The 15,219-nt window shown below is 44.0% G+C and overlaps 1 protein-coding gene and 1 long non-coding RNA gene across 4 annotated transcripts in view; one reads left to right on the forward strand and one right to left on the reverse strand.

Annotated features, from left to right (window-relative positions):
• Positions 1 to 15,219, forward strand: part of LOC147689911 (protein-L-isoaspartate(D-aspartate) O-methyltransferase-like) — a 160,387-nt gene that overhangs the window by 143,790 nt on the left and 1,378 nt on the right. The gene's annotated exons all lie outside the window — the stretch shown is intronic.
• Positions 1 to 15,219, reverse strand: part of LOC147689912 (uncharacterized) — a 61,332-nt gene that overhangs the window by 20,944 nt on the left and 25,169 nt on the right. The window contains exon 2 of the long non-coding RNA XR_015299906.1: positions 9,323 to 9,415. This is a non-coding gene — a long non-coding RNA (uncharacterized LOC147689912). The remainder of the gene's footprint in view (positions 1 to 9,322; positions 9,416 to 15,219) is intronic.

Raw genomic sequence — 15,219 nt, forward strand, 5'->3', positions numbered from 1 at the left:
TCCCAGGTTGTAAAATACTGGCCAAAAGAGTGTGCACGCGCTCTGTGTATATTTTTGGTGATTGGCCTAGGTCTCTGACCTCATTGGACTACAGCTTTGCTGAGGGGGTTTATAAAATTCATTGTGTATAATACTGGTGTGCTTGTGGGCTGACCCCCCTGGTGGCTGTGAAACTTGCTGTTTCAGCATTTAATATACATCATTGCTTATATAAATACTTCACTCCACCTTTGATTATGGAAGACTGGGTTAGATACCCTAGTGAGAATGAAGATGGGGAGGAAGTGAATGACGAACAGCAGGAGGCTGTCCTAGAGGATAACCTTGGACACCTCAATCCAGTCCTCTGTTAATAGGGCAATGGAGACCAGGGTTCCACAGACCGTTCAGGAGGCCCTGGCGGCGGCCCTGCAACCTATCAGGAAACAACTGGAGGGTTTCGCCAAGCGACATGGCTATGGCAAGCGGCCACAGAAGAGGAAGTCAGAAGCTTCGACTTCTGGTGAGGGCACGGTTACCGCTAAACAATGGCCACATGCCCAGGCTCTGTCAACGCTGCCCAGCAGTGGGGCAGGCGACCATTCTTACTCGGGGATTTAAGGCCAAGGCTAAGCTAAGAGATCACACCAACACGAACACCACCACGACAGGCACAGACACCGATACCGACACCTCGGAGGAGCTGCTCCCCCCCCCCTCCAAAGAAGGCAAAAACTTCCCTTCCGTCTGCAACGTAGGCCCCGAACACCCCTTTCACCTTCGACCCTACTGATATCATGCACCCACGATCTTCCGACTGGACACCGCCGCCCGCGGTTTCTGACTATTTGCATGAGAATCTTAGGAAGGGGTTTTCACGGGAGGTGCGCAATCGACTAAGGTCGGAATGTCCACGCCCGGAACTGCCTGACAAAGTGGCTGAGATGCCTGAAGTAGATGCGAGTCTTTTAACATTCTTGAAGAAATTTTCCAAGGATCCCAAACGTGGCATCGACCGCGCTTGGCGCGGCTGCCAGGATAAGATGCTGGACGTTGTGGGCCCTTTGGCCAAAATCTTGGAGATGGCCTTGGCGGCCAAGGACAGTGCTACTCCGATAGATCCTGATATTCTTGCGGGCTGGACCCAATGGGCCATATGCCTCATTGGCAACGCTAATTGTGCGATTTCAGCGGAGAGGCGCAAGTCGCTACTGATCAGGACGGACAGTAATCTCACGGAATTGGCGGACGCTGAACCTGGTCCCTTGGCGGGCGGACAGCTCTTCGGGGAGCGCTTTGTCAAAGACGTCTCAAAATATGTAGGCACTTTTACATGTCTGGACAAAGCGCAGACTAGGATTAAGAGGGTTTTCCAGCAGGGTGTTTTAATCGGGCCGAACGAGGCAGGGGCCGCTAGTCAGGCCGCGGTTTCCAACAAGGCTCCCAGAGAGGTGAATTTGGTCGCGGCCGAGGGGAGTGGGACTCCACACTTGGAGGTACCTTTTACCCTACGCGCCGAAGATTCAACAGGGGACGATTCCAGACCCGCAACAACAGGGCGAACTTCAAGGCCCAGCAGTCCTCAGGTGAGTGTCACAGATAATTCTCATCTTCCTTTGGGGGTCGTACTCAACACAGCTTCTGCAGAAGCTGACTCAGGATGCATGGGTGTTGAAAACCGTCATGGGTTTTCATTTAGAATTTTATTCTCCTCCTTTTCAGAGCATTCTCCCTGCGAATCTCAATTTTTCCCTACAAGATCACAGTTTTATAGAAGAGGAAATTGCAGGGTTGCTGCAGAAACGCGCGATAGCACAGTGCAACGAGGGGCCTCACGGTTTATGCAGCAACATCTTTCTTGTGCAGAAGAAAGGAGGTGGGAACAGGCTTGTTCTGAACCTCAAAGATTTCAATCAGTTTCTCACCTACAATCACTTCAAGATGGAAGGGATCCATCTTTTAGCAGACTTATTGCAGGGAGGGGATTGGATGGTCAGGTTGGACCTCAAGGACGCCTATCTCTCCATTCCGATTTTCCGGCCACATCGCCGATTCCTCCCATTCCGGTGGAACGGCCTGTGTTACGAATATTTTGCCCTTCCTTTCGGGCTCTCATCAGCTCCTTGCTGCTTCACCAAGGTGATGAAGCCTGTGGTCGCCCATCTACGAGAGTAAAGGGTAAGGCTGATAATATACCTAGACAATATTCTGAACATGGTGCAGAGCTAGGCCACCCTCTTACAGCATCTGAGCCTCACGACGACGCTGCTTCAGAGCTTGGGGTTTATGATTAACCTGGCAATGTCGGTGGTTCACCCGATGCAGTTGATAGATTTCCTCGGGTTCACTATAGACTCCAGGTCGGCTCAGCTGTGTCTTCCCAAGGCGAAGCTGAGAGATGTAAAGAAAGAGATTGTAGCGCTACTGAACAGACAGCCTCACTCCGGGCCATTGCCAGGGTAGTGGGGATCTTAGCCTGATTAATTCAAGTCATATTCCCGGGCCCTCTTCATTACAGGGCTCTGCAGCGTGTGAAGATCAGACACATTCAGAAAGGATTGTCCTACGCAGATACCATCCCACTGTCTCAAGAAGTCAGGACCGAGCTACAGTGGTGGCTAGGTCACGTAGATGCTTGGAATGGCAGAGCAATCTTCGGTTCTCAACCCAAGGTGGTTATAGAGTCCGATGCCAGCCGTTGGGGCTGGGGCGCGCGCTGCGGTGACATCTCCACAGGCGGAAGATGGTCTCCGCAAGAGTTATCATTGCACATAAATTGCTTGGAGTTGCTCGCCGGGTCATTCGCGATTCGAACATTGTCCCTGAGGCAGACCTCTTGCTGCATCCTCCTCCGCATGAACAATGTGTCCGCGGTGAGGTATATCAACAAGTTGGGCGGCACAAGATCGTCTCTTTTTGTCGAGATAGCCAAGGATTTTTGGCATTACTGCCTCAAACACCAGATTTCGGTGATTGCGGAGTACATTCCAGGCCAGTCCAATCAGGTGGTGGATTGGAATTCCAGACACCTCAGGGACTTCAGCGACTGGATGTTGCTTCCTGAGGTTTTCCAGTGGCTTCAGGAAATCTGGGGTCTGTTTCAGACGGACCTTTTCGCCTCCAGACTCACTTGCCAGATACCCCAGTTTTTCAGCTGGAGGCCGGACCCAATGGCTCAGGCGACCGATGCTTTCCTACAAGATTGGTCGGGCGCGATTCGGTATGCATTTCCCCCGTTCCTATTGATCTCCAGGGTGATGTCACAGGTGATCAGGCAACAGGCGGAAATAGTCCTAGTAATACCGTGGTGGACATCCCAACCGTGGTTTCCGACGTTACTTCAATGGAGCTGCAATCTCCCCAGGTTGCTCCCTGAGTCGAACTCGTTGTTGCTGGGTCCTCATCAAGAGCGTCGTCCAATGATACTGGAAGGACGACTCGCGCTGATGGCATGGAGGCTTTCAGGGAACAGTGGCACATGCCAGGCGTTTCAGACCAGGCTTCTGAGTTTATCAAGCAAGCCTGGGCCCCTCCCACCAGGAAGCGTTATTCCTCGGCCTGGAAGAACTGGGTGGATTGGTGCTTGGAACGACATTTGGATCCCGTGGGGTCAGAGCTATCCCAAGTGTTGAATTTCCTTTCAGATAAAGCTGCGGAGGTACTGGCTTATCGATTAGTCAACAATTTCTGATCAGCTATTTCGGCGGGGCATGCGCTGGTGGATGGCAAACCAGTGGGTATGCACCCGGTTGTATACAAACTCCTTAAGGAAATTAGGGTCGCTAACCCACCTAAGCCCAAATATACGGGCCTATGGGACGTTTCCTTAGTCATATCCTTGTTCAATCGCTGGCCCGTTATTACCCTTCTTTCTAGGAAACAGCTATTGGCCAAATTGGCTATGTTGTTATGCCTTTCGGCATGCAGACGTTCTTCGGACGTGAGAGCCCTCGACGTTACAGGTAGAGTGTTTACCCTGGAAAGGGGGTTCTTTTTACTATCAGAGGCGGACCAAGAAACTGTCTCATCACATAGATTATAATGCTTTTCCAGATAATGAGAAGTTATGTGTAGTGCATTGTTAAAAGGCATATGAAGAATGTACGAACACAATGAGATCACAGGGTTGCTCCCAATTATTGATTGCTCTGCAGAAACCTTACAGGCCTGTGACGGCTGCCACCATTGCCAGATGGCTCAGATTTATAATGCAGGAACTGGTGTTGACATACAAATGTTTGGTGCCCATTCTGTGAGAGGGGCTATGGCCTCAAAATCGTACATGTTGGCTTCTAACATTCAGGACATTATGCGTTGTGCAGATTGGTCCTCAGAGTCAACCTTTAAAACTTTTTATTATAAGACGGTGGGGGATATTTCTTCTGTGATATTTGGACAGCGTTAAACTAGCATAATCTGAAGCCTCCGGTCCTGTAATACAATCAAAAATTTGCTAGCATTCGCGCAAAGAATTTTCAATTCTATTAAGGACACGGAGGCGAGGATTATCCCACCCGGCTTTATTATTGATTGTACTAAAGCTTACCCGCCCATGTTTCATGTTATGACATGATTGATTGTACAGTGGTTACAGTTGTTCGTTTCCTTTATTTCAGGATCAGATAAGAAGTCTGAATAGAAGACGATGGATGGCGATAGTTTGCGCCTGAGGACTTCAGTTTATTCTTCCACATTGGAGGAGGTTTTGGGACTTATTCATGTTAATGTTTGGACTTGTGTTCTCTACAAAGAAAGAGGATAATGGGACCACGCAGGAGGTTCTTATGGACTATGGGGGCGTGGCTTATATATGTGCATCATGGGCAATGTAGTTGTTTTATACAAAATTGCATGTTTTCATTGGCTGCTGTGTTTTGCAGTAAAGATAAGAGAAGCATAATCCTCGCCTCCTTTTCCTTAATAGAATTGAAAATTCTTGGCGCGAATGCTAGCAAATTTTTTACTCATCTGTTGATATTGTTCTTGAGCTGTGCTCAGGGCTTTTGTGACATTAGGTTCATATGTCACTGGTGCGCTTCTTGGATTGGTGACATTAGGCACCTTGTTGGCTCACATCTGCTGCATTCTTTTACTGCTTTTCCAGGGGACGCTCAGTTGTGGGTTGCGGGTAGTGGAGTCTGTTTCATTGGTACTTTTCTCAATGGTAATTGTTCTGTGTGCTAGCTGTGGCAAACACTGCGTTTTTGTGCTCTCTGGCATAAGAGCGCTGCTTTCGTCAGACTTGGTGATAATCAGCAAACGAGCTTTAAGAAGCTCTACTGAGTGATGGGATTAGGCTCGGCCCACGTGTTGAGAACCTTAAGCACAGCATTTGATTGGACAGAAGTTGTGCGTAGTCCCAAGGTTATGCTGGTAAACGAATGATCCCAGATATTGGCCATACCTTTTTATTTTAAAAAGTTAGGATGAAGGCAGCAGGTTTAGCATAGTTATTGTAAAAGGCATATAAAAAAGCCGATAGAGGTGTAAGAGTAGATTTTTATTACGCGGTGATTAAGCCTGCAGACAGGTGGCGGGTTTCATGAGATTTCAAACATTACTCTAGCAGGTCTGGCCTGCTTAATATTAAAGGTGTGAAAGGCAGTGTGCCTAACTTGTGTTTTGTGAAAAGCCTATACTAAAGCCAATAGCCCTTCAAGTTGGAATGCTATTACACAGTGTTAAAGCATATAGACAGGTATATTATGTGGATTCTTTATAGCCAAGGAGTGTGTTGTTGATTATACCTCTAACAAACACTGGCACTGAAGATTTGTACTGTGATAATACTTGGGAAGGGTTGGATTACCAACTGTACATTTGTACATATTTTTAATTTTAAGACAGTGTACTTGACGATTGCTCTTGAGAAAGCTTATGCTAACTACAGTAGGCCTGATTTTCTAATGGTGATATGCAAATTTTAAAGGTTAGAGGCCTCATTGGTTTTTTGGTAAACAGGTTGTCGGATGCTAAATGTCTGATTTATTTTTTATGAATTATAAGGCGCTTGTTCATACACTGTGCTAAAGCCTCTATAAAGGTATTTTGTTACAAATAATCTCACCATCTACCACAGTAGGCAAGGGTGTTGGTATTCTTTAGTCCCTCTTACAAACCGTGGGGTTTGAAGATCTGCACTGTTGGGCTTGTTTTTTAGGACTAAGAGGGGTTATATATTGCTTTGCTGACTACAATTTCGTGCATATTTATAACTTTATTGCTGTATGCCTGATGGGTAGCTTGGGAGAAAGCTTATGCCCAATATAGCAGGCATCAGTTGATTGTGAAGTGAAATCAATTTTATTGATTAGAAGCATTATTAGTTCATTAGGAAGTTATGTCAGAGGCCATTAGTTTGTTCTGTTTATTATTAAAAGTTACAACACAGGCTCTATACCTGACTTATTTTTTATTAAAAGCACATGTTCAAATGAATAGGCAACTTTAAAGGTGTATTATATACCTTTGCACTTGGCATTCACCAAGCTATCTGGATCTTAACTTGATAAACACAGCCAAAGTTATGGCGTAGGATTTTTAGTGGCAAATATAATGTTTGCCTGTTATGCCTTTGAACCTGGTGCAGTTTCAAGCCTTGCTGGCAATGGTGAATTAGAAATTAGTTGTATTTTACAAATTGCATGTATTATAGATTGATCATATAAAGAGTTCTATCACAATGGTTTTGATGTTATTTATTTTCAAAATAAATCATGTACTGGTAGAGGAGAGTGAACCAACAAATTAACTGTGGGAGTCAAGCCAAGGCTCAGCTCTGGCTCTTAGGGCTTGTGCACAAGCCGAACCTTGTAAATCATGCAACCAAGATCATGTTAGAATATAAATTGACTAAATGCAAATAAGTGTATGCTTGAGGGCATGTGGGGCTGGAGATACACATGGTTGGCATAAGTCCACCAGCTAGTGTTGGGCTCCAAATTGTGCACGTTGTTTTTCTTCCACGCTTCGAAGCTCAACACTAGATGGCGGACTTATGCTAAGCATGTGAATCTACAGCACTACATGCCGCAAACAGATGCTTACTGGGTAAGTAACATTACATTGTATCACAGCACTGAGAAGTATTTCATAAAAAGTTTGAGTTTTAAACATGAACTAAGAAAGAGTCTTGCACTCACCTTGATGGCAATGCTATTAGTGAACTGAGAGGTCAATGGTATTGTGTTCCCTGTATATGGGCTAGATTCTTATTATTCATGGAGCTACATTTTAGTCTATTAAATCAAACTAAAGAGGCAATTTTTGGTCAGAACACATCCTGAACTTCACGTATTTGAAAGTGCCCTCGTATATTATAATAATGAACAACAAGTATTGGCAAAGCCAATAGATCTCGCCTATGAGAGCTACTGGCTTAGTCAATGTTGTGTAGCTGTGTTGTACCGCAGCACGTGTGCTGTACAGCATGGCTAAAAGTAATAATAAAAACAGCACAATGATGCAGCCAGCACTGGCTGAGTCTTTGCATTTTTTATTACTCCCTGAGGCAACACGAGGCACGTGTTGGGGAGGATTAAAAAAAGGTGCTATAAAAAGGCCAGCGCTGGCTGCATCAAAATACCTTTTTTTATTGCTTCACCGATGCAACAAAAAAGGGGAGGGAGGCAACATGCATGATAGGAAGCAATGATGCAGTTGAGGGAGGAAACAGACTAGGGAGGGTGTGCGGGAGGGCCTGGGGCAAGCAGTCGGACAACCAAAGGTTGGAGTAAGGGGCTGGGTCAATCAAACCGACAACGGATGATGGGAGGGAAAGGCTTGTGGCAGGCACATGGAGGTTGGGAATGAAAGCTGGGGGCTAGCAGATAGACAAAGGAGTAAGCACAGTCCTGGGCAAACGAGGATACTACAGTGTTAATATCAGTTATATAGTCTTATGTAAAAGCAGTGGTCGGCACCAGTATAGGTTCAAAAAAGTTTTTTTATATATAGCAGCAACTACTGTGTTGATCAGAACAAAAGCCAGCCGACACGTGTTTCGTCACTAGGAGAGGTCCTGTGATTCATCAGGGCAAGTAAACCCTGATAATCCCAACCCGGTCGGGGGCGTGCAACAGAATCCGAGTACAGAGGGTGGAGGTCCTGGAAAACGTACCTCGATGAAAAAGCGGTACGACGTGGATGACTATGGCCGCAGGCAAAGGATAAGCCGAGCGGTGTGCGAATAAACTTGCAAGCTGGGGCAGATGCGCCGGGCGGTTGATTGGATGATAAAACCAAGGGTTCGATGTGAGAGCTTCCAGTGACTGGCTGAGTAGCTGGGTTGAAGACGCCGGGTGGGCGGTGGGCTGAGCGCGGTAGTCGAGCCCTGAGACAGGAAAAGTCACAACAAACACGTGGTGTGCGCAGCCGGGTGGTGGATGCACCTGAAAACTCTGTTGGTCATTGCCGGAAGTCACTGGAACTGTGCAGTATGAACAGGTAGATGGACAAAGGAGAGCTGGAGAGAGCGGCTATGGGCAAGCAGACGGACAACAGAGTGTGGGAGGGAATGGCTATGGGTAATCAGATGAACAACGGAGGGTGGTCTGGAGGTGCTGTGAGCAAGTACACAGACAAAGGAGGGGGGGCGTGAGGGGCTATGGCAAACAGTCTCACAACAGAGGGTTGGAGTTTGGCGGGTCAGCAGGCAGGTGGGATTGGGGTAGGAACACAAATTGGGGAGAAGTACACAAGGGACACATTGAAAAACAAACACTCTCATACAGAGTGCGTAATCAAAAATCAAAAATTAGTGTCAGAAAAACTGAAAAGTGGAAGGACGCAAGTATTGCATCTATACTCCAGGGAGGGATAAACACACAGAGAAGAAATAAGTTTACAGGAGCAGACCAATAAATAGCAAGCAAATGAGAGTGACAATGAAGCCAACCAATGGTAAGCAATGGGCAGATTCTAAGCCCCCTGTAAGATAACAAAAGGTGTCTCAAGAGACAGCACGTGCAGTGTCTTGGGTGAAACCTAAAAGGTAGGCTTGGTGAAAGAAGGTCTTTACCAAGTACCTCACAATTTGGTCAAGCATGAAAGCCGGGATTGATCCAAGAATTTTAAGTTTCACACTGTGCGGCTCAACCACTTGATGGGATTTTCTTTCTGACATCAAATATTAATGCCTTGCTCTTAATTCTTGGAGGGTGAGATTAGAATATGAGTGACAGACATAGTACATGTTTTATTTTTGTCAGTTTTATATAGCGCAAACCATATCCAAAGGCATACGTGTGCTTACCAACAGACAGATACTACAATACATTTAGATTTTCATCACAAGGTGATTTGCCTGGGATTCATAGTTCTTAGCCGAGGCTGGGATACAAACCTGGTTCCCCGTGGTACATGGTCCGCAGCTGTAGCCACTAGGTCACGCCAGGCCTGTAGATCAAGCTTTCAGTGGCTCATCCAACTCTATGTCCTGGCAGAGAGTAAGAAATAGTTTGTTGATAAATCAAAAATCAAGGACAACAGCTGTTTTAATCTAGCTGTTTTGAAGACAACTTTATTTCAACTTTTCTGTCACTGCGAGAGGAAGACAAGCATCCCAACCAATAGCATAACTACAACATAAGCAACCAATATTTTTTTACATTTACAAAAGAGTATCCACAGGATTCGGAGTCAATCTCTTCATTATTTGTAGAACAAACAAACCTTTGTAGGGTTTTCAGGTTAGTATTGGAATCTTGTAGTAATGTGCATCTTCACCCAAACTATTGGAAGATGTGAACAAAGGTTTGCCTAACAGAGACTTGTGTAACAATCTGACATGTTTAACAGATCCCCTTCCACAACGCAAAATCTTTTCACGTCTCTTCAATGCGAGTTAAACGTTTTCCAACTTGTAGACTCTATCATGCAAGATGACGGATATTTTCTCTATAGCATGTATTTTCCAGAATTTTCCCCACCACATTGACGGAGTAGATTCGAGTTTCAAAATCTGCCCTATTGCCATTCAAGCTCTCAGAAATAAATGTGAAACAGGGTTGCCTGACGGGTAGTTAACAGAACATATACTGTTTTTGCCTGGATCGCCAAGTAGCACTACAAAGGGTAGTAATGGCATGGTAATTCCTCTTTTAGCCTCAATTGATGACAGAATTTCCCTCCAATACATTTGTATATGCTTGCAAGCTCACCACATATGGAACAGAGAACCTCTTTCTTCATCGTTTTAACAGCATACAACCTTGTTGGAGACAAATACCACCGAGTCACAGTTTATAAGCATTTTCTTTGTGTTGCACACAGATAGTTCAACACCATTTTTGAAAACCCTTAAATGTGTTTATTTTTCAAATTAGTGCGTTTGTGTGCGTGAACACGTGTGTATATGTGTGTTTCTGAGGGGAAAAAACTTATTTAATGAAAGAAATGGGTCTGTTTTGAGATCACTAACTAAACACAAAGTCTCATAGTGGGATTTACAAATCACAGTTAGCATTGGTTTGTCACCCAAAGTAACTAAATGCAGCACAATTACTTTGCATCAGGAACATGTTCCATGGGTGGAGCACTATGTTACTTTGCATCTCAGTGGCGTTGCTTGGGTGGAGCATGGGCATTGCTGTGCCTTCTGCCATTGGTTTTGACGCCTATCCATATCTACATAGACTTGTTGATAAGAACGTACGCCAACATCCTACACCTGCCTGAGGCTGGCATTACAAGGTGAAATATTTGTATTTCTCCTTTTTTCCTGGTTGCAGGTGGGCTGCTTTCTGCAGCACACATACATAAAGGAAAAAGCCTCAAAGGATAGTTTTTGTGCAGGAAGAGACCTACTATGTCTTAAGGGTGTCTACGTTGGCACAAGACTGCACAAAGCGTGCCAGTGAATGCAGAGAGCAGAACAACATCATTTCGTTGTAGATATGGCAGAGTTCTGCTCTCTTCAGTTCATGCCACTTTGCTTGTTGCCCTACATTGTGTGAACTATTTGAAATATGAGCTTGTGTGTTTACTTCAGGACACTAAGCACTGCACTCATTATCTAAAATCTTACATTAATGTTTTTCTTATTTCTGTCAATTAAAGAGCTTTTTTAGCTATGTTTACTCATATAATGTATTGTATTGGCAATTCATTCAGCCTGAATCATTGCAATGAGCGAATGAATGATCAAGAATGAGTCCTTAGTGAACCATTGTTTCTGATATATCATTCGAGATCCTGATCACTACCATGCTAGCCACCGGAGTCACGGAGACCTCAAATGACTGAGACAGAAGAGCACCTCATATGCCCATTGGATCAACCTGACTAATGTTCATACACCCACTATGCATCGTTATTAGCCTTGGCACCCTTTTTATGATTCCTAAGAGTCTGAGTTATTCATCTGTGCCCACTAAGAAATTTTAGACAAGCCTCAAAGCCCTCACACCCCATGTGACTCCCTGCCAACCTATTCTTATCCCTTCACTGAGTGTCCAGTCATCTGCCTCATCTGTGCAGGTAGGTACATTGCTAGCCTGCTTCTCTTAGGGTACCCATTTAGCTTCAGTCAAATTCTGTCTTAAGCCCTACCCATGGGATAGTGTCAGGTCCCTTTGCAGCAAACGTTTTCACACACAATGCATAAATACATATAACAAACATAAGCAGACTTGTCACATTTGTAGTTGCTATTTTACATGCGATCATTTCCACAGTTTTAAGCTTTCTTAGCAGTGTTATTGAACTTTATGTGCGGCCCTGTGTGTAGCCTGCTAACCAGTTTCATGGTGGCTCAGTTGTTTTATACCGTTGTTGTAGATTCCTTGTGTAACTTTCAGACTACAAGTTAGAATCGTGGGAAATATTTCAGTGGGTTAAACACAGTCTGTAAACACTTACAATTGATCCGCATGTATATTTTCAAGTCTTTCAATGTAAAATTAAAAATTTAATTATTTGGACGAATAAGGAACGCATTTGACTGAGTTAGGTAGAGCCATTTGTGGTGGTGGGGGCGCTGTTGTGTCCAAATCCTTACTTTTGCATTGATGTGAATGTGCAATAAACATAGATCTCTCATCTCAACAAAGGCAGTTGTCTATTCTCAGTCAGCCCTGGCCCCTCAGGAATCCATCTAGTCCTCATGACATTATGGGCCATATTACAAGTACGGCGGTCCTCGGACTACCGTACTCGAGGTGGAGGTCCACCCACCACCATCCATCCGCCCTAGTAAGAGTGTGGCGGTGAGACTGCCACAAGACTGCTGCCTCTGCTGGGTTAAAGGCCTAAATATGCTGGCGGTTCGGATGCCAGCACCAGCAAGCATATTCCAATCTGCTTATCCACAGCCCTTTTCATGACAGGTACCCCACCATGAAAAGGGTGGCAGACATGCATGTAAGGGGGCCCTGACAGGCCCCCCCCCCCATTCTGGGCCTGAGGCTGCATTTGGGGGGCATATGTTTTGTCCCCTGAAAATGCACCTTCGGTCCTGCATGTTGGGGCATGCATGACATGGTGCATGCCACACCGTGCAGGAACGTGCTGCAGGCACTCTCATGGCAGCAGTATGCTGGTTAGGCTCCCCTAAGACCCTAACACAGCCAGTGCCATGAAAGTGCCGCAACACCACCCACTCATAATCCGGCAGGCATGATAACCACGGCCTTGGCAGTCTTCCTAGTGGTCCCATTGGAAGATCAACAAAGTCGTAATAAAGCCCTATTTGTAATACTGTGTATGGGTGTTAATGGGTGGATAAATGTGTCGGAAGATCATTGAACAAGTCTGTGGATGTTGAGTGACTTGGTGCATGGGAGATGGAGGATTGAGTGCATGGGTGGAAGAATACATAGGCCAATTCTTGTACTCGCTCCCTTGCCCAATCACAGTAACACAGACAAACTATTAAGAGGCAATTTCAGCTATAAGCCACATATATTGATTTTGTGGCCCATCAGTACAAACCCATGCTAATCTGTATGTTTCTTTTTTCATTTCGTGTTAATTTTGGCACAGTGGCGATTTGAGTCCTTGCATCTGAATGCATACTGTATTTTGTAGAAGGTTCCAAACAAGTTTTTTCAGACTGACTTTAAAAGGGCTCTCACTTGAGGCTTGCCACTAAGTAATAGTTTAGGTGTGGGTTGTTTTAGTTTGTAGAGGAACAGGATGGGAAGTTATTTAAGTAAAAATACATTTAAAAATATGTATTCATTTATTGAAAATGTTGTTTTTTATTACGTTACATGTTAATTGTGTTATGCTTTTTAATTTCAAATACATTTTATTTGTTAGTTGTTATGATTGTGAGAATAAAGTGTTTTAATTACGTTAGTATTTGTTTTAATTTATCATAATTATTCAACATTGTAATAAATAAGTAATTTGTTTAATTTTTTATTAAGATGTAGATGTTATTTTAAACATTATATATTTATATTTTTTGTTATTTAATAAAACTGTTAAATAATGTTATTTGTTTGAAGTGAACTACTCTCTCTCTACTGTTGCAAAGACTGGAGTGGAAATAGTAATTTTTACCCTTCCTGAGTTCAACACTTTCCCAACTGTTGCACCGACTGGAGTGGCAATTGTAAATTTTACCCTTCCTGAGTCCAAAACTTTCTCTACTGTAGCACAGATTGGATTGGCAATGGTAATTTTTACCCCTTCTGAGTCCAATGCTTTCCCTACTGTTGCTCAGACTGGCGTGGGAAAAGTGAATTCCTCAGTTTAACGCTTTCTCTACTGTTGTATACATTGAAGTGGGAATAGTTATTATTTATAGCGTTTTCATTTTAATTAATATTGGTAAATATATATTATTTTGTGTTTGTGTATTTCATTTTATGTTTTTATATATAAACGTATGTAATTTTAGAGTTTTTGGTAAAACGTATTTTTATGTATTGTTTACTTTTTATGTACTATTAAATTAGAAATATTTATTTCATTTTTGCAGTGTATTGGTTGTACTTCTTTTGTATAAGTAAATATATGCGGTATGTTGTCGTCCTTTTTCTCAGCATGCCCAGCCGAACATTAAGGAAGAAACGAGACCCGTTCTTTAGGTGTTTAGAAGTTTATTTTGCCCAACACCAGTCTGCCATGATGCAATTCGGCTACCAAAAGCCTTGATCACATGATGTAGTGATGGGGGCTGGCCACCCGTTTTAAAGTGCAAGGTGCCTGCTGCGTGAAAAACATAGTAGAAATACTACATTCATAAATGCATAAATGCCTTTCCCGAATGTTCAAACTACTGCACCTGAAGCAGGGTGCCTGCAGCGAAACTACAGATCCAGGGTGCAGCGCTTCACGCCATGTTCCTGTCATTTCTTCGGAGGTTTGTGCGGGTCAGGGGACCGGAGGGGACACTTTGTAAGGAGCAACTTAACGGGACACTAGTGGATGCCTAGATGATGAGCCTCCGCAGCAACTAGCACCAAACCCCCCCCCCCCCCGCATCACTCACCTTCATGAAGCGCTGCACCCTGGGATCTGTAGTTTCGCTGCAGGCACCCTGCTTCAGGTGCAGTAGTTTGAACATTCGGGAGGAGGGACCAGTGACTCACCTATCCGTGTGCGGCAGGACTGTGTTTAAAAACTTTCATTTTGGCCCACACCCTGTTCATAGACTCTGGGCGCTGAGGAAGGCTGGACAATGCCGAAATGCATACGCCATTGAGAGTCACTAAGCTTCATTAAAGGTGTTTCCTGTCTCCCCTCTACTTCGCCTCTGCTTCTTTTTTAAAGGAGTGTTCTGCATATATAAATATATATATATATATATACATATACACACACACGTGTGTGTATGTATAAAAATTACAAACTTATTATACAAATATAAATAATAATTAATCATTTTTAAATAGTTTTATATTCTATAAGTCTATATAAACATACACATGTTTTAATATATGTGGTGTTTGTTTAGTATAGTAAATATTTATATATATATATATATATATATTAAAAAATATTATTAAAACATATTTAATTTACAATAATTACAAAATCTAACTTGCCTCCGGCCCCCCATCGTTTCTCCTCTCTCTGTTCACAGGAAGCAGAAGCAGTCAGCCTCTGTCTGCGCCCCCTAAGTTAATCACAACGCTGCCATTGCTACGATGCTGACTCCACAGGCGTCTATGAGGAAGCTTTTTTTTCTATGTAGGCTGCATGCAGCCTACATGGAGAAAATACAGAGTGTGCATGGTTTGATCGGCCCTGGGGCCGACCAAACAGTCAGTGTCCACAACAGTGGGCAAG

The sequence above is a fragment of the Lissotriton vulgaris genome, chromosome 9 (genome assembly GCF_964263255.1).
Source record: "Lissotriton vulgaris chromosome 9, aLisVul1.2, whole genome shotgun sequence".
Lineage (NCBI taxonomy): Eukaryota > Metazoa > Chordata > Amphibia > Caudata > Salamandridae > Lissotriton > Lissotriton vulgaris.